The following is a 20382-nucleotide window of genomic DNA, read 5'->3' as shown; positions in this document are numbered from 1 at the left end:
ATGTTCCATTCTATGCTTTCTGGGCAACTACACATTCTTAGCCATTTCATTAAATTTTAGAATTAAGCAGGAGAATGGTCAATTTTTTTTCTTGTTTACTTGTTTGTCTGTTACTGTAATTATTGTAGTACATGGTTTAATATTTATTTCCAGAAATGAAACTGAAAATTTGTATTTGCCAGTACTGATCCATGTGTTGCTGTTATTGTTAATCATTATTCCGGCTTGGATAAGTAAAGAGATTAAAAAATGATAGCATATGGTTCAACAGAAAATGAGTGATCAGTTTTGATGTACTGTATTTTCATTAGTCTTGTTTTTTCAAATTTTAGTGTTACATAACTTAGGCATTTAATTGGTTTGTGCATTCATTTTAAATTAATTTAAAAATGTAATACTATACTATGTATGTATGTATGTATGAAGGAGAAACTTTAGTGGTTTTTTAAATTAGATTAACAATTTATTTTTAAAATGATTCAAATATGTTATGCATATTTTAATTTTTGAAGTTCATTTTTGGTAACAACAGAGTTTGAAATTATAGTGTTAAACTACCTAAAGTTTTAAAAACTATTTTCTATTTTTCACTGCAAAGCTTTTAGAGTAGGCTTGAATTAAAAAGGAATAAAATATTTCTCAATTCAACTAATTTCTTTCTACCTGGAATAACCCCTCCTTATTTGTAAACATCAGTGAGGCATAGCAACTTTGAAATTCAAATCTGTCTTTACAAAGAAAAATCCGTTTTCTTCTGCAGAAGCGTCTAGAAATGTATGTATTGTCATTCCGCTTATCTTTGTAGATACCAACTTATGATTAAATTGCTAAAAATTTAATTTTTATATTGCTAAGCTGCCTTTTCTAAATTTAAACTTTTGTAAAGATGTTTTACCTCCCCACAATTCTGGCATCGAATTAGGGAAGCTCTCAATTTTCTATGTGTATAAGAAGTATTGAAAATACTATTTTTGGACTTAGTGTGTTAAAGATACTTGTTAGAATTTCTGGACCTCCCCCCCCCCAGGCACTTTTATTTAGACAAATCTTATTTTGAGTTGTACCTCATCTTGAAAGTTTCTGTCAGAGATACAGTGGTAGTTTATATGATGTATGGGACACCATTTATAAAGCCTAGCATAGCTATCATAGGTGATTAATTGGAATATAAAAATTGAGAAATGCCTGTTACAGGAAAGGAACCCAATTTCATTGAGCCAAATCCCACTCTCAGACTAGTAACTTTAGGAAGAAACCACTGTCATATAGCCCTAGGGGATAGTATATTGGGCAGGAAGATTCTTAGACTGCAGAGAAGTTTCATCATACCTAGGAGTGATATTCAAAATATTTCACTGTTAGTTTGGTACAGGCATCAATTAATCTGAGTCACCCTTGGCCAGAATACTCTAGTCAAGGTCCTGAAGAGATTTAGGGGATGATCTGAGCAAGGTGGGGGAATCCTGGAGGAGTCAGGGTGGGGCGGGTGATCCAAGTTAGGGAACATTAAGGACTTGGGTCTGAGTTTATTTACTAGGAGGGGTAGTTTTCCACTCGAACAACCATCTTAATCATGATAATGCAAACTGGCTAAAGAGCATGTCCAATTACATATGATCAGTGGAGGCCGTGGCCCCATACGTATCCACATCTTCTCTACTAGTGCCTCATTTATCTCCATTGAATTCATCATGGGAATCAGTGGCAAATACTTTTTTTTTTTTTTTTTTGCAGCGAGAAACTTTATTGTTTCCATTTGGCCAAGACTTGGGAGAAGGCTCCAGGATGGGTTAAAAAGGTGCCTTGTGGCTGCAGAAAGGGGCTTCTGGCAGAAGCCAGGCACCAGAGGGGCTCCTCAGAGGCCCCTGGGCTCCAGAGGCTCCTAGTGGTGCTTGAGTGTGTTTTGAAGAGGTACTCACTCAGCCCAGCCTGGGAACCAGACGGCTTGCAAAGGTTGGTCAGGTGGTCGCCTGTCTTCTTGATGAGCTTCACCTCCTCATCCAGGAAGTGACTCTTCAGGAAGTCACAGAGGTGGGGGTCTGCAGGGACCGAACCCAGGGCATACAGATCCAGGAAGGCCTGGTTCAGGTTCTTCTACAGAGAATGGCAGCTTCCATAGCATCCTAGGTTTTACCCCATTCATCTTGAGATGGCTTCTGCACGTCCTGGAAGAGGGTGCAGCCACCATGCGGCCATCACGCTGGTTTTGCATTTTTAAGAGACACTCCATGCCCCTGTGGTTCTCCTTGGCCAATTTTTGGAAAAAGTGGCTCACGCCCACCATAGCCACATTGTCGCTGTTGAAATAGAAGCCCAGAGGGAGGTAGGTATAGAGACCCGAAGATGCATGTTGATAAGGTGACTGATGATGGCCTCCACCTAGGTGGAATAATTCTGATGGATCTGGGAGCTCATGATTGATTAGTAATAAGGAGTTAGGCTCAAAAAACGGTGTTGGCTGGCCCCGGGGACTGAGGATAGCTGAGTGACTGATTCTGAAGGTTGCAACTGGAAAAAAGGGTAGTTGGAGGCTAAGCAAGGGGCATCCCTGGGTCTGTTCTGTCCAAACACTGTTGAAGCAAGAGACAGATCTGCAGGACCACTGAGTGCACTCTGTAGCAAATACTTTTGTCAAGCAAAATTGTCATCTCTAACAATAAATTATATTCGGTAGAATTACTTTCAGAAAGATCCACTTTTACTTGGATGAAGCGTGCCCACAGGGTGATGCTGATTTTCATGAAATCATTTCTTTCCTTACCAATTAACAGCATAACAAAAATAACCTTGTACATTACCCGATTACACCACTCTTTAAAGATCAACTTTAAGAAGCCTTATTCTTCTTTTAAAAGAAAATTCTTCCTAAAATCTTTATGTACTTCAATACACTGAATGATGCCAATACTGTTTAATGTCACCAATGCAATCATAAAGCGATAGCAATACAAACACACTTGATGATTGTAAGGAAAAAATTTTCATCTAGAACCACACCTTTTCTTTTTGTGGTTATCCATTTTGCTCATGTTACTGGGTCCCACTGGATAACTGAATGGTTTGCCTAAAGCTGCAGGAAACCTAGCAGGAAATTCTCAACATCTTCTGTATCAAATTAAGATGGTTAATAACCAAAGGAAACATGTAAGATGAAACAAAAAATATTACCTAATTTTATGAAGTTTTGATTCCACAGAGTTGATTATTGTGGCTGTTAGTAAAATAACTAACATATATGTGGCCTAAGAAGCATTTTGAAAGGTTTCATCTAAAGGGATTTTTCTAAAAATAGCTCTCTAATATTAAAAAATGTGTGATAAGACAGATCTAGTTCTGATATATGTAATCCCATTGAATATCATTTAGCTTTTATTCTTAGTCAAAGCATATCAATGGTAAATTGGCCAGGGCCTGTTTAGATTTATCTGGAGAGCTGATCACAGAACTTTTAAAATCCTGAGGGTAGAGACCATACACATAAAGAGAAAATGACTGAGGGGTAGTACCCATCCCTTTGGCCGAATTTGGTCAGAGCTTCTGGGTATGCATATCCTTGCTTCTGTTAATTTTTCAGTTCTCTTGGGTTTTGTGTGATTCTGGATAACTTGTCTGCTTCTGAATCCATCTCTGTCTCTCTCCTCTCAGTCTTCAGATTTATTTTGCACACCAGTGACATGACATAGGGCTAAACACAGGGCTTTGTAGCATTTGAGAATTGTTTAAGAATACCACCTGTGTCATGTATTCACTCTGTGGCTTTGGGGAAGGCCAGTCTTTATCATCAGGTTTAGTGATTATTAAATGATGGTGTGTGGGGAACATTTATCATATATTAATAGTGGCTATTTTTATTGTTTTACTTATTCTTTTTCTCATATCTGTATACTCCCTTGGCTGGACTGTTATTAATACCCGACTGCCTTTTCCCTGGCCTTGGTAGTTTCCTTCTCTGTGACCTTGGCTGGTCCAGAATTCCTCTTTCTTCTACTGCAAAATCTCAACCAAACAGTTCTGTCATGAGATATCGCAAGTTTAATGATGGTACAGTTATGTTAAAATACGAAGTCAGTGATAGTGTTCGCATATTTCCATGTGTGTTCTAGTTATAAAATTTAATAATTTAGGTAAGCCTATGCTTTTGTCTGTTTGTTTTATTAAATCTTATTTCATTCACAAGCATTTTTTTTTTTCATTTTTGGCTGCCCCATGGCATTTGGAGTTACCAGGAATCAGGTCTGCAGTCACACCCTAAGCTGCAGCTGTGGCAATGCTGGATCTTTAACCCACTGTGCAGGGCTGGGGATCAAACTCATGTTCCAGCGCTCTCAAGACACCCCCAATCCCGTTGTGCCACAGCGGGAACTCCTCACAAGCATTTTTGATGAACACTTCATACGGTTTTATTTTTGTAATGTCTCGTTTAAGGATTCCATTTTCATAGAAGCACAGATAGAAAGTGAGTGTTAACACAGTAGAGTGGAAAGAGCTTTTGTAACTGAACTCAGAAATTTCAGAAATTCTTACTTTTTCAAATAATATTTTTAAGTTATGATTTGTTGAAAAAGCATTGCTTTGATTTAATGCCATGAGTATATTAGGTAACCAATGCCTGGGTACTATTTAGAAGAGTGTACTTTACAATTATAACATTGGCTATCCTTTCTGTCTTTTGATTTAGTAGTTTCTGGGAGAATTGAGGACCCTGTCCCTTTTGACTTTGTCCTGTAGCCACTTGACTTTTGGTGCCTTGTTGTTAGACTATTAGTAGCTTGAACCAAGAAACAAAAACTAAAATTAAACCAATACATGCCCCTTATTATATCCTGCTTTTTGATGGGGATATAGGTTGAAATTTATAATTTTTATTGTGATTGGTGTCATTCATTCAATTTATGTCATATTTTTCTCATTAATGTAGGTAAATGGTAGTTTTCTGTCATTTAAATTACAAATGATACTTTAAATAGCTATAAAATTCACAATATAGTCTTATAAATATTACTTGTTAAGAATAAATCATTCAGTTCTAATCATTCATTTATCAGCAGCAGGATCCTGCTGTGTAGCACTAGGAACTCTGTCTAGTCACTTATGATGGAGCATGTAATGTGAGAAAAAGGAATGTATACATGTATGTGTAACTGGGTCACCATGCTGTACAGTAGAAAAAAAATACATGTAAGTAAATGATTAAAAAATCATTCATTTATTTAATGCAAACTTTGAACATTTATAAGGTTCTCTAGCTGGAAAGATGAATAATAAGTAATTTTTGTTATCAGTTGATTCGCAGCGTAATGCAAGAATAGAAGGAAAATTATAATGCAATAGGTTGTGTGTTATCATAGAAGTGTCGATATTCTTATGTTATTACCACGAGGAAGGGATTGGGTATGTGGAACTTGTCCTTCCTTTGAATTTTCTTTGGATTTTCTACGATCATTTCTAAGACAAATAGAAATGACATTAAAATTATTAATATAAAAACCATTTAAAATTTTCCTCCAAGGAACAATTTGATCTCATTATTCTTTAAAATTCTGTTACAAGATAGTATTTGTCAAGAAGACAATGCATAACATATCCAGAGATATTCTTAATATGATTTTTTTATGTTTCAACTTATTGAAATGATTTTTTATTTTACATGGAATCCTAAGAATATTTAATATTTCTAAATTATGTACTGTCTTGTAATTAATGTTACAAAATACTACACTGATTTAATTACTAATCTATTACTACATCTCTCTAGAGAAATATCAGAGTCAGACATATTCACTTTTCATAAGAAATGAAGTTATAGAATATGGGGTACTATTAATATACTTATGCAATTTTTCTAATAAAACCTCTGCCTTTTAAAAGCATATAATCTGACAGTAATAAAAAAAAACTGCATCAAGAGACAACCAGCTAAATTTACTGGTAAATGAGGTTTTTAAAAAATACATTTTTTACTTTTTTTTTGTTTGATTTTTAGGGCTGCATCCATGGCATATGAATGTTACTAGGCTAGGGGTTGAAATAGAACTATAGCTGCTGGCCTATGCCTCAGCCACAGCAATGCCAGATCCAAGCTGAATCTGTGAGCTACACCAGAGCTCACAGCAATGCCAGAATCCTTAACCCACTGAATGAGGCCAGGGATCGAACCCGTGTTCTCATGGATACTAGTTGGGTTTGTTACCACTGAGCCATAACTGGAACTCCTCAAAATACATTTTTAAACATTGAAGCACCATAAACGAGTTTTTTAAAAAACACATTTATCAAACAATGAAGTATAAATTTGTCAAGTAATTGCATTTAAGATAATTATATATTTATGCAAGTACAAAAGTTGAAGTTTAAGAAGATCTGTGCTGTTTTTCATCATGGTTTAGAGCAAACTCTTTGAGTTAAATTCATGGTAATCTTACAAAAGCTCTTTCATGTTTCTGTACCTTGGTTTTCTCATTTATAAAATGGAAAAAATAATAATTTCCCATTCAGTGTTGTGAGACTCTACTAAGTTAATATAACTAAAGTATATAGATGATTCATGGCACACAGGAAGCATTATAGCTCCACTGTATGTTATTATTATGATGTTTGTTTGGGGAAGTCAAATGTTTTATCCAGACCAAATATTCAGTCCAAAAAAAAAAGAAAAAAAAAACCAACAAAAAAACAACATATTTGATCCAAATATTAAAAACAAAACAGCCACAAAACCTCCAATTACCTGAAGGCTCCGGAGAGTTGAACAAGAGCTGGTAATTCTAGAGAGGATTCAAGAGCTGGTAAATGGAATTGGTGCAGATGAGTTTTCAGTTTTTAAGGCTTTTAGCCTGAGAGTTGACTGAAATCAGTACTAATATAGTAGCTAAAACTCTGAAAGAACCTGCACAGTCTTTCTGAAGACAGAATTCACTCCCTTTGGGAAGCCAAAGAGTAATCCTGGAAAAGAAAAAATCAGAGAAAGAGAGCTCTGAGTTAGGTGCCTAAACTCTTCCCAAGTCTCTGGCTGACATTAACTATGTCGGTGGGAGACAGATGCCAATTTAGTTACCATGCTAAGAGCCATGCTACATTGAGATGTGCACTGTCACCAAGCATAGTTTGCAGTTTGAGTGCCACCAAATTGATGGCCTGTTAAAACAAAAACATCAACATTCTTCAGTGGCATATAGCAGAATCCACAATCTCAACAATAATAAAGAACAGGATACAATTCAAAATTGCTTGACACATAGAAACATGCAAATGTGACCCAATCACAAGAGTAATGACTGCAAAGAACAAACCAGAGATGATCTCACCAGATAAGGACTTAAAGGAGATTTCATGACTGTGTTTAATGAAATCAAGGAAAAGAAGTTTACAGTAAACAAAAAGATTCAAGGGCGTTCTCTTTGTGGCTCAGCGGTTAATGAACCCAACTAGAATCCATGAGGATGCGGGTTCAATCCCTGGCCTCCCTCAGTGGTTTAAGGATCCGGCGTAACTGTGAGTTGTGGTATAGGTCATAGATACCACTTGGATCCCTCATTGCTGTGGGTGTGGCATAGGCCAGCAGCTGCAGCTCTGATTCAAGCCCTAGCCTAGGAACTTCCATATGTCACGGGCACAGCACTAAAAAGCAAAAAAAAAAAAAAAAAAAAAAAGAGTCAAAAGCTCAGTGTATAAAAATTATTCAAGGAAACAAAATGAAATTTCTAGACCTGAAAACTATAATATCTGCAAAATTCCCACGTCTAGCAAACGGTAGAACTGGGATCTGAGTTCATGTCCACTGGGCTCTGAATTCAATACTTTTAAGCTCTTCACTATGGAGTATCCATGTAACAATAGAACAGTGGAGGAGCCCAAGGGGACATCAGTATTAAAGCAGTGGAAAGAGGAGGAGAGTCCTCTCAAAGGTTCCGGAACGAAAAAGTCCAGGAGATGAAAGAAAAACCAGATAAAGTATTTCCAGAAGACATGTGTGTTAGTTTCCTTGGCCACCATAATTATTTACTCCAAGCCTGACTGTAGCTATTTACTCCAAGCGTGATAGAGTAACTTATAACCTATGAACTTGTTATTTTAAGTTTCTGAGGTAAGAATTACAGCATTAGTTCATTGGGCTAAAGTCAAGGTGCCAGCAAGACTGCATGACTCTGGTGGCTCAAGGGAGGAATCTTTTTCCTTGCCTTTTCTAACTTACATTCTTGGCTAGTGGCCCATCCTCCACCTTCAAGGCCAGCAACATACTGTCATGTTATATGTTCACAGATTCTGTGGATTAGGATGTAGATGTCTGTGGGTTGCTATTATTTGGCCTATCAAACCATGGAAGTACAATTTCTGTAAGATGTGGTTGACAACATCAGATGAAAATCAGAGAAATCTAGTTGAATAAGGACTGAAAAGTGTACTTTGGTTTGACAGGAGCCTCGTTTTTCTGCAAACCAATCAATATTAATTTTAGTATTTCATATATATATATATATATACCAATTCATAAACTCACACACATTTTACATTTAAAAGACTTTATTCCCTGAAGACTTTTCTGAGCTTTTAGTATTTATTGGTCATTCCAAGAGTGGTCCTTAATAGTTTTTATACTTGATATATTTAATATTCTCCTATGTCCTTATCCTTCTAGTATTTTGGTATATGTTCAGTGGCACTACATCCAGAAGACTTATTTGTTCAAGCTTTTGGGCAGGCAGACCTAGGATAAAAAATTAAAAGAGTTAATGCTGCATCCATTCTGGTTGACTTTTATTTTCATATTGATTTTTTTTCCCATTTCCTTTCTCTTTAGTAAAGTGAATTTTGGGGTAGTGTGGAGGAAAGAAAGAGTTGGTAAACCTTGCTTGTGGATCATATAATATAGACTGTGTTCCACACATTAATAGAAATGGTTTCTCAGATGGCTGACCTAATGATTCTCTGGGGGAAAAAAAAATGAAGTTGGCTTAAACACATTATATTGTTCATTCATTTGCAAATGTTACTACTCTGCACATTCTATGTCTCCATTAAAATACAGTCTCAGACAATTAAGATATAAGATTATGATTACATTTTTAAAAACTGTCAGGACAGTAGATATTGTCCTCTAAAGAGACCACAGCCGAAGACTGAATAGGGCCACTTTTTAATAAAGACGAATAATACCACACTCACAATTTTTATTTTTGCGTCAGCCAGATACCTGCCTGGACTATGGTGGTAAATCAATAAAATTTATATTTTGTTATTGTTTAAAGTTATCAGTGACACATAAGGCAAATCAACAAAGTCCCACATAGACAAGTGGAACTAAAACAAACCAAAATGTATCCGCACTGCAAAGGAAACAATTAACGAAGTGAAAAACAACTGAAGGAATGTGAGAAAATACTTGCAAACCATATCATGTGATAAGGGTTTAATGCCAAAATATACAAAGAACTCATACAACTCAATGCCAAAAAAACAAGCAATCCGGTTAAAATTGGACAATAGACGCGAATAGATACTTTTTTCCAAAGGAGATGTACAAAAGGCCAATGTGTACATAAAAAGATGCTCAATATCATTAGTCATCAAGGAAATGCAAATCAAAACCACAAGGATATATCCCCTCACACTTGTTAGAATGGCCATCTTGGAAAAGACAGGCGATATCAAATACTGGAGAGGGTATGGAGAAAAGGAAACCCTTGTGCACTGTTGCTGGGATTATAAATTGGTACAAAGCCACTATGGGAAACAATATGGAGGGGCCTCAGAAATTAAAAATAGATCTATCATATGATCCAGCAGGTTCATTTCTTGGAACGTATCTATAGCCTCAGGAAAGAAAACACTAACCCCCAAAAGATATCTATCTGCATCCCATGTTCATAGCCGAATTACAATAGCCAAGACATGGAAACAACCTAAGTGTTCACTGATGGATGAATGGATAAAGAAATTTTGGAATATATGTACAGTGAAATATTATTCATCCATAAAAAGTGAGGAAGTCCTGCCATTTGTGGCAACATGAATGAACCTTAAGGGTATTATTTTAGGTGAAATAGGTCAGAGAAAGACAGTACCGTATGATCTCACATATATGGAATCCAAACAATAATAAAAATAAAGTTAGAAAAAAATGAGTGGGGGGAATTGGAGGAAGGTTGTCAAAAGATTCAAACTCGTAGTTATAAGATAAATAAATAACATGTACAGCATAGTGACTTTAGTTAGCACTGTGTGTGATACAGGTTAAGAGAGTAAATCCCGAGTTCTTATCAGAAGGGAAGAATGTCTTTGTCCTTTGTTACTTTCTCTTTTTATTTTAGCTACATGAGATGATGGAGGCTAACTAAAATTATTGTGATAATCATTTCACAACATATGTAAGTCAAATCATTATGGTGTACACCTTAAACTTATATGTGCATAGATGTCAATTATATCTCAATAAAACTAGAAGACAGTGATTAGGGCCTACCATGCATGCAATATGAAAATACCTGTAAATTTCCATTTAAAGTATATATCCAGAGAAAACCATCACTCAAAAAGATACATGCACATCAGTGTTTGTTGCAGCACTATTCATAATAGCCAAAACATGGAAGGAACATGAATGTCCATCAACAGAGGATTGGATAAAGAAGATGTGTGGTACATGTATATAATGGAGTATTACTGAGCCATAAAAAGGAGTGAAATGATGCCCTTTGCAGCAACATGGATGGACCTAGAAATTACAATACCAAGTGAAATAAGACAGAGAAATACAGATATTGTATGAGATCACTAATATGTAGAATCTAATGAAACATTATACAAAAGAACTTATAAAACAGAAACAGAGTCAAAGATTTTGAAACCAAATTGATGGTTACCAAAGGGGAAATGTGGTGGGAGAGGATAAATTAGAGGAGCAGGACTGACATATGTACATTACTATATATATGATGGATGAGTAACAAGAGCCTACTAGAAGTACAAGGTAACTTAATACTGTGTAATAACCTATATGGGAAAAGAATCTGAAAAGGAATGGATATATGTATATATGTGCCTGATTAACTTTGCTGAACACCTGAAACAAAGACAGCTTTGTTAAGTCAACCGTACTCTATTAAAATCACAAAAAACAAGTATCCCAACAAAATAAAAAACAATTTTTTAAAAGTTTAAATTCCAGAGCCATTTCTACTGTTTTTGCAACTGTAATGCAGAAGCGTATAAAATGAAAATTCCTTCTTCATAATCTCTTTTCCCCCTGAATATAACCACAGATAAAATTAGTTTATGTCCATCTAGAGCATCACCTATAAAAATATTTTTGCATAAACAGGATCATATTACACACTGTTATCTTTTGCAACTTAATCATATACGGTTAAGAAAAATAAGGACTCAAAAAATCCTAAGGGCGAGAATCTAAGTTTAACTAATCAGGGCTGTGGTTCAGATTTCCTGTAGTTATTTTGACTCTGTTCTTCTCTCCGTATGTTTGATTTTAGGCTAGTTTCCTTCATGGTTACAACATGGGTATAGCAATTTTGGGGATAATATCCAAATTCAGTATCATCTGTAGGCACACAAAGGAATTTACATTCCTTGCTTTTGTTTTTGAGAGTGCCTTAAGCCCATTGTTACTTACTCATACCCAGATGCTTTACTATCAAAGGAAAATGTAGCCAACACAGTTGGCTTAGAACAAGGGGATGGAGAGAGGAAAGGACACCTGGACTAAACGAGGGGGGTTTTTTTGAAGAAGGAGGAGGTTTATATATGTAAGCGAATGTTAATTTTGAACATTCATCACCAGGATACATGGCAGATATGGAGTTAGCATTCTTTTGCCTTAATTGGCAACACTTCTTGACATTTGGGATCCTCCAGGTTCTGAGCCAAAATGGGTCTCTAAAGTCAAATCCTTACCTGGGAAAAAAAATCAAAGTCTGTGCTCAATTTTTTTCTATAGGTAGGAAATGGAAAACCCATGTGTTGTCTTCACCAGCCTGATGCCTGCAGTATTCATTCCACAGAAGTGTATTGAGCTGCTCTTGTTAACTCTGGGCTGGAGATACAGAGATAAATAAAAATGAATCCTTGCTCTTGAGGAATTTAGTGATCTAATAGTGAAGAGAAAAGGTAAATAAATTACTGACTGTGGGTGAAATACACTTTGAGAGTAAATAGTTCAATGAAAATACAGTGGAGGGAACTCTTAATTACTTACTTAACACCACCTCCCTTGTAGGAAGGCACACATCCCATCATGAATGGTGAGGTCCACTGCAGGTAAAAACAGTGAAAAGCAGAGTGAATTCCTCTGTTCATGTTGTAGACAGTATGGTGTTACTGAGACTGAAATCCCCAATTATCTGCTAATACATTTTATTTCAGAAGCCTGGGCTCTCTTTACCTTGTTGTTGAGGAACATCCCTGGAAGAGCATAAATACTGCTTTGGGAATGGAGCTGTAATGCTGATAAATTAACAACTTAACTGATTTGGTGTGTTCGTTAGCCAGTGTCTTGTATAAAGCCTCTGTACATAACCGTGTACCTATCTTTCATCTGTGAAAATGGTGCAGTAATTTAGAGGTTGAATATGGTTATACTCTCCCAAAGGGCTTATAGCTAAAAATAATCACTGACTGACAATTCTTTACCTACCACTTATGTGAATGTGGATGGTTATTTGTGGTTGAAATATGTATCTTCTCTTTGTAGGCATTTTTAGTTTTACTGTTTTTATGTCTCTAGAAAGACTGCTTTCTACTCTGAAGCTAAGGATGCTGCATATTTCTTTGTATTTGAATGATGTGGTTTCCAGAGACTCCAGCACCAAACTCAATAAGAAGGTCAATTTAATCAACATGTAATTTAATCACAGTGCCACAGTTATGCACTGTTTTAGATTATGAATCTTTAATGTATAGATTATTTCATTTGATCAGTGTCATCTAATTTGGACATCTTCCTCAGATTTTTTTCATATTTAAAATTTAAAAATATTTTTCATGAGTAAGTACTCGATAGCAAATAAATTAGTATATTTATGTGAAATAACTATTCCTGAATTTTCTAGTGATTTAAAGATATTCGTAACCTACTGAGCCAAACAACCTCTAATTTTTGTTTTCTTAAAGTAAGCTTTATTTTCTTAAACCTCTTTAGTGTAACCTGACAGAACACATCCTTCTTCCACTACTTTTTGTCAAAGGGCACTTCCCATTATTCCCCTACGCCCTCACTACCTCTCCTTCTTACCTTTCTTGAGTTTTGTTTCTAAAGCATTGCTTTCTTTCTGACATACTTTGTATTTTTAAATAAACTGTCTAACTTAATTAGAGTGTAAATCCCACAAGTGCAGAGCTTTTGAACTATTGTGTTTACTTGCTTTACTGCTAACACCTAGGACAAAACATGTGATGAACAAGATATTCACTATTTACTAATTTGAGGAGTCACAAAATAGAATTTATAAACCAAAAAGTAAGGGACTGAAAAGTGCCAAAAATTCTGTGTCTGCTGCAATGGTTAACGGTTTTGAACCTCAGCAGAACATTGACTTTTAAGTTCATGGCCCTTCTCTGTTGTGAGAGAAAAGGAATACGTTCAGAAGGGACAATGGGAAAGCAGACTTTTGGGGTTAGGGAACCCTGCATCCTTGTTTGCCTGGCACAGTTGAGGTAAAACATGTACAGGTTGATTCCTATTATCTCACTTACACTGTTTCAGTCTGAGCGAGAAATTAAATGGCCATTCTCAGCCATGGTGCTTTGGTGAATCAGATAAAAGTTACTGAAATATTCCCCAGAAAAAAAATACACATGCAAAAATCTTTCATATACTTTCAGAGTTGAGGTCTTAAAAGGGATCCAAGTAGTTTTAGATTTATAGAAAAGTCCCATCATTTTCCCCTCCTGTACATGCCCTCTAATTATAATATCTTGCATTACTGCGGTACATTTGTTATAATCGATGCACCGGTATTGACAAGTCATTATCACTCAGAGTTCCTGGTCTACATTAGGGTTTGCTCTTGGTGCTCTACATTCTGAAAGTCTTGACAAATATATAATGTCATGTATCCATCATTACTGGTATCATATAGAATAGTTTCACTGCCCTAAAATTCTCTTGTGCTTCACCTATTTATGCTTCCCCCACCCCTTAACCCCTGATCTTCTTACTGTCTCCATAGTTTTCTGTTTTCCAGAATGTCATATACTTAGAATAATACAGTTTTTAGCCTTTTTATTTTGGCTTCCTTCACATAGTGATATATAATTAAGGTTTTTCTAAGACTTTTCCCAGTTTGATAGCTTATTTCTTTTCATTATTGAGTAATATTCCATTGCATAGATGTACAGAGTTGATTTATCCATGGACCTATTGAAAATATCTTGGTTGCTTCCAAGTTTCAGCAATTATGAATAAAGCTGCTATAAATTTATATATAGGTTTTCATGTAGACATAAGCTTCCACTTCCTTTGGGTAAATACCAAGGAAAGAGATTGTATGTTTATTTTTGTAAGAGACTGCCAGATTTCCAAAGTGATTGTCCCATGTGGTTCCAGCTGACAGTGAATAAGAGTTCCTGTTGCTCCATGTCCTCATCAGCATTTGGCAAAATGTCCTTTTGGGTTTTAGCTGTTCTCATAGTTATGTATTGGTGTCTTACTATTATTTTAATTTGTGAGTTCCAGATGACATATGATGTAGAACATCTTTTCATATGCTTATTTTCCATGTGATTTCTTTTTTTGTGAGGTATCCCCTGAGATCTTTTGCCTCATTTTTAATTTGAGCTGTTTGTATATTCTGACTACCAGTCCTTTGTTATATATATGTTTTGCAAAAATTTTCTCCCACTTTGCGGGTTAACTTTTCATTTGTCTAACAGGTCTTTCAAAGAGCAGAAGATTTAATTTTTTGTGGGGGGCACACCCATGGCATATGGAAATGCTCAGCATAGGGGTCAAATCAGAGCTGCAGCTGCCAGCTTATGCCACAGCCACAGCAATGGCCAGATCTGAGCTTTGTCTACAACCTACACTATAGCTCAAAGCAATGCCTGATCCTTAACCCACTGAATGAGGCCAGGGATCGAACCCATTTCCTCATGTATGCTAGTCTGATTCATTACCACTGAGCAACAATAGGAACTCCCCAGAAAATTTAATTTTAGTGCAGTCCAACAAACAGCTTTCTTTTCATGGATCATGCATTTGGTGTTCTGTCTAAAAAGTCATTACCCAACCCAAGGTCACCCAGATTTTCTCCTGTGTTATCCTCCATGAGTCTTATGGTTTTGTGTATTGTAGTTGGTGATCCATTTTGAGCTCAGGTTTTAGATCTGTACCTAAATTCTTTTTCTTTCTTTTTTCCTTTTTTTTTTTTTTTTTGGTATCTGGATGTCCAGCACCATTTGGTGAAAAGACTATCCTTTTTCTGTTAAATGACCTCTGAACCTTTGTCAAGATCAATTGATGCTATTTGTGTGGGTCTGTTTTTAGACTCTCTATTCTTTTCTCTCTCTCTCTTTTTTTTTTTTTGTCTTTTTTGTCTTTTTAGGGCTGCACCCGCAGCATATGGAGGGTCCCAGGCTAGGGGTCTAATTGGAGCTACAGCTGCTGGCCTACTCGAGAGCCACAGCAATGCAGAATCCAAGCCCCATCTGCGACCTACACCATAGCTCACGGCAACGTCAGATCCTTAACCCACTGAGTGAGGTCAGGGATCGAACCCACAACCTCATGGTTCCTAGTCAGATTCCTTTCCACTGTGCCACGACGGGAACTCCTAGACTCTCTATTCTTTTACTCGTGGCACTCTATCTTGACTATAGTAGCTTTATAGTAAGTCTTAATGTTGGGTAGGATCAGTCCTCTTACTTTATTCTTCTCTTTCAGTGTTGTGTTGGCTTTTATGAGTCTTTTACTTTCCCATATAAACTTTAGAATCTGTTTTTCAGTATCCACAATATAACTTGCTGGTATTTTGATTGGAATTACACTGAATTGTTTTGTTAAATCATTGTATGCCTCATTGCCCCTATCATGTTTTTATGGTAAATGGATGTGGAATTTTTTAAGAGTTCGTTATTATGTGGAGTTTATTGTTATTCACAGTAGATCCATCTAGCATTTATTTAAGATTGGTGTTTAGATTTTTTTCCAATAGCTAAGCAAAAGTCCCATCCTTATTCATGACTGATGACTTCCTCCCTTATTTATTGTGATACCTTTTTTAGTCTTTACATTCTCAGATGGGTTATTCTAAGCTAAATATTTCTGTCACACATGTCTGCCCATTATTGTGCCCAAATAACACTGACTTAATCAGTGTAGTTTAGGAATGGTTTAATATTTAAATTAGGAAGCAGCATATCTTACTTTCTTTATTACATAGTTTAAATTTCTAAAGGAAAAGTTTAAACTTCCAAGTGAAAATTCTATACCTTTTCCTTGAATTAAGTTGAATGTAATAGTGTGAAAGATGGCCAAGTTTACTGTATTGTGTAGGTTTGTTTCATTGTTTGGTGTTATTTGACAAATTTAAAAAAGTATTCTACCTGATTGGAACAAAAATCAGGATAAAAACATGAAATTGGGCTAAAGTATAATGTATGAATTACTGGACTGATTTCATGACCTCATTTGTTTAATTAAATTTATGGTGAGTTTTTTTCTCAAACTGATAGCAAAATGGACTTTGTGGTCTCATGTAGTTTAAGGTACAGATCACATTTAATATTGTAATATGAAGAGATCCTTTTTTTCTCATTCATAATTTCCTCAAATTAATACCATCTGTTTGTCCTAATTTAATACTTCGTATTATCCATTTAAATTACTTAGCAAGCTTGCTTCTGGGATTATGTTGGTAGATACCTCAGTCTGAAGTCCATTGAATCGTTAATTCTCTTATTCATAAATATATTATAAAAAGAAAAAAAATTTTGAACTAATGAGACTAATAGTTATAGGAGAGAATGCAGGTTTCATGGTGCATACCCCAATGTTATAGTAGGTTCTCAATAAAAGTTTCCTTTCCCTTCCACTGTCAAGGGATAAACTCTGCTTATTGAACCACAATTGATGCATCTAAATGCCAGTGTTTCAAAAAAAGTATACAATGTAGATTTTTTTTTAATTCTTTGCTAAATGGCACTTTGGCCACTTATTCCACAAATAACTAGGCATCAAGGAGTCCACCACATTTTGGGGGTTTGCTAGTGGGGGATGACACATCTAGGCTACAAAGAAAGTAGTTTCAGTTTATTCTGAAATTTTTATTGTTTGGGTCAGAACTTGTTTGAAAAAATTAGAGAAAAATTTTTATCATTCCATCTCCAAATTGTAGTGGAACAATGTTCTAGCTGAGGTAAAACAACAGCAAAACTAGGAAAGCTTAAAAAGGATTGAATTTAAAATAACTTTATAAACACAATTAAATCACAAATGAAAACTGTTTGAAGGCGTTGGAACCAGCTATAGCAGTTAAGAATTGAGGAGTCACTGAAGTGGGCCCGACATTCTGTGTACTATGTACTGCTTTTCCCTTTGGGCCTTTACTGAGTATTAAGCTGGAACGAGATTCAGAGAGGAAGGCTTGAAAAGCTTTGTATAATCTCAGAAGTCTGGAGAGACAAAAGGTATAATTTGGGTCTGCTAAGATAGTCAGAACTTAAGTATCCAAGATCTTGAAGGAAAAGGGGATGGATAGAAATGAGGCTAATCTTCTGCAAATATTCCCCCCCACCCAAGGCATTTTCTTGTGCTTAACTGTGTTGGAAACATGTTAACAAGCTTAGCAGAAAACAGCTGAAAAGTTTAACATTACATTAATTTGTGACTAAATACTAATTATATAAATCAATACTGATAATGTCTTGTGGGGCTTAGTTCTTGTTCTGGGAAGGCAAAAGAAAATCATGTTTCCATTGTTGTTAAGGAGGAGGGGCCTGGTAATCACTCTAGGCTCTCAGGTGTGACCCCTGGAAATTTTATACACCTGGAGTAGAGGTGAAGCGATAGTCTGTGTCTTAACTAAATCTGAGACCTGAACTTTCATTCTGCTCATCTCCACATTGGATTAAATTGATCTACTTATCATATAGCTGCTAAACTTTGACATTTCTCTTTAGAGGAAAAAAATATCATCTAGCTTATATACAAATTTAATATATAATATCTGACATATACTAAAAATATGCATATAATGAATCAGGATAATAGGAATTAGACCTATAGTGATTCAGATGTTGGGATTTTAAGTCACAGACTTAAAATAATCGTGAAATCTACAATAAAAAAAATCCAATGGAAATTCTAAGACAGAAAAACACACCAAGTAAAACAAGAACTCACTAGATGAGTTTAATGAAAGCTGGGACATAATTGGAGAAAGGATTCATGAACTAGAAAATAGACCTGTCAGAAATGTACAGACTGACAGAGAAAATGGAAAAAAAAAACGTGGAAAACAAAAGAAAAAAGTCATCAGAGATACTGGATGTGGTAACAAAGTCTAATATGTGATTTTATTTTCAGACTGGGACAGAGGAAATATTTGAAGAGTTAATAGTACATAATTTTTCAAAATTAATGAAATATACTAATTCACAAATTTGAGAAGCACTGCAAATCCTAATGACTAATACATTAGAAAACCACATTTTGGTGTGGCATAGTAATATGATTGAATATCCAATAAGAAAAAAAAATTAAATGCAGCTAGAAGAGGGAGAAAACAAAACAAAACAACAAAAACAGTAAAACCATTACCTAATGATGCAACAGAAAAATATAAGCCAGCAAACAAAAGCTTGAGAGCTTCAACATGGGGAACAACTAATCAGTAACTCCAAAGTCACTGCCAGCTGAAATGTCCTTCTAAAGTGAAGGTGAAATTAAGACATTTCCAGACAAACAAAATTGAGATAATTTGGAGATAAGAGATAGTGTTCTTCAGAAAGAAGGGAAACCATGTGAAAAACAGTAAATACAAGAAGGCAGCATAAATATGTTGCCCCATATAAATTAATACTGACTAAACAGAACAATCATATTAATGCCTTGTGAGATTTAGGAAATATGTGCAATTTAAATGCACAACAACAAAAATACAAAAGATAGGTGGGTGCAAGATTGTTAAATATGTTCCAAGGTTCTAGCTTTTCCTTGGAAGCGGTACAGTTAATAATTTGTATTAGATTATTGTGTTATGGATGCCTATGTAATCTTTAGGGTGCCAGCTGAAATAACAATACAATAGAACCAATATCCTGCTAGAGGGAGAGTAGAACAATCAAAATATTTGGTTAATGTAAAAGATGGAAAGATTAAAAAGAAATAACGTATGGGACTGAATCTGTTGGGAAAAAAGAATGTGGTGATGGTTCACAGCTCTGACATTTTAACAAGTGAACGTTATGGTCTGTAAATTATACTTCGATAAGCTATTAGAAAGAACATTTGAGACAAATAGTATATAAATAATATGATGGAAATATAAATGCAATGTTGGAAGGCTGAATGTTATAAAAATGCAAGTTCTCTCCGTATTTATCTATAAATCAATTCAATCTTAAAGTCCCAGGAGGTTTTCTTTTTGCATACATGAAAATTTATGTCAGTTATAAACATTGTAGGAAATGAAAAGTGTCCACATTAGAAAATACAATATTGAAGGGAATAACAAAGTTGGGGCCTTTGGCTACTAGATTTCAAAACTTATTTTGATAATACGGTGGTGAAGATAATAAGGTATTAGCATAGGCATAGACAAATAGGCAAGAATAGAATAGAGTTCATAAATATATCCTGACGTTCGTATTGATGATGAAGGGTGCTGTGCAGGTCAGTGGAGGAAAGAATTATCTTTTTGTAAATTGAATAGCTAAATGAAGGGGAAAATGAAATCTAAATTCTCTCCCTGTCACCGTATAATCAGCACCAAATGGTTTGTTGATGTCAGGTAAGAGGTAAAATAATAAATTTTCTCAAAAGTAATGTAGGAGTATCTTTTCTGGACAAAAAACACCAGCAATGAAGGAAAAGATTGAGAAATTGTACCATAACTAAGATGCCTGTCATCAGAGTTACCCTTAAGAGACTGAAAAGATAGGACACAGACTTGAGAGAATTCTTGAAAAGTGTGAATAATTCTGACAAACTAGAAAGATAAAAAATAGGTAACATAATAGAACAAATGGGTAAATGACTTAAACAGATACTTCACAGTAGCAGATATTCACATATCCAGTGCATATGAAAATGTGCTTTTCCAGGGTAGCCTTCAGAGAAATGCAAATTAAAACTGCAATAAGAGATTAATACACACTCACCAGAAGAGTTAAATAGTCATAGCAAGTATTGGTAAGATGTGAAGCAAGTGA

General features: G+C 35.4%; 1 protein-coding gene and 1 pseudogene across 1 annotated transcript in view; one reads left to right on the top strand and one right to left on the bottom strand.

Annotated features, from left to right (window-relative positions):
• Positions 1 to 20382, top strand: part of RYR2 (ryanodine receptor 2) — a 775249-nt gene that overhangs the window by 286699 nt on the left and 468168 nt on the right. The window lies entirely within an intron of this gene.
• LOC125116190 (ferritin light chain-like) lies at positions 1744 to 2415 on the bottom strand (annotated as a pseudogene).

This window comes from Phacochoerus africanus, chromosome 15, assembly GCF_016906955.1.
Source record: "Phacochoerus africanus isolate WHEZ1 chromosome 15, ROS_Pafr_v1, whole genome shotgun sequence".
NCBI classification, from domain to species: Eukaryota; Metazoa; Chordata; class Mammalia; order Artiodactyla; family Suidae; genus Phacochoerus; species Phacochoerus africanus.
Note: the sequence above shows the minus strand (reverse complement) of the source record. Positions and strands in the feature narration are given on the sequence as shown.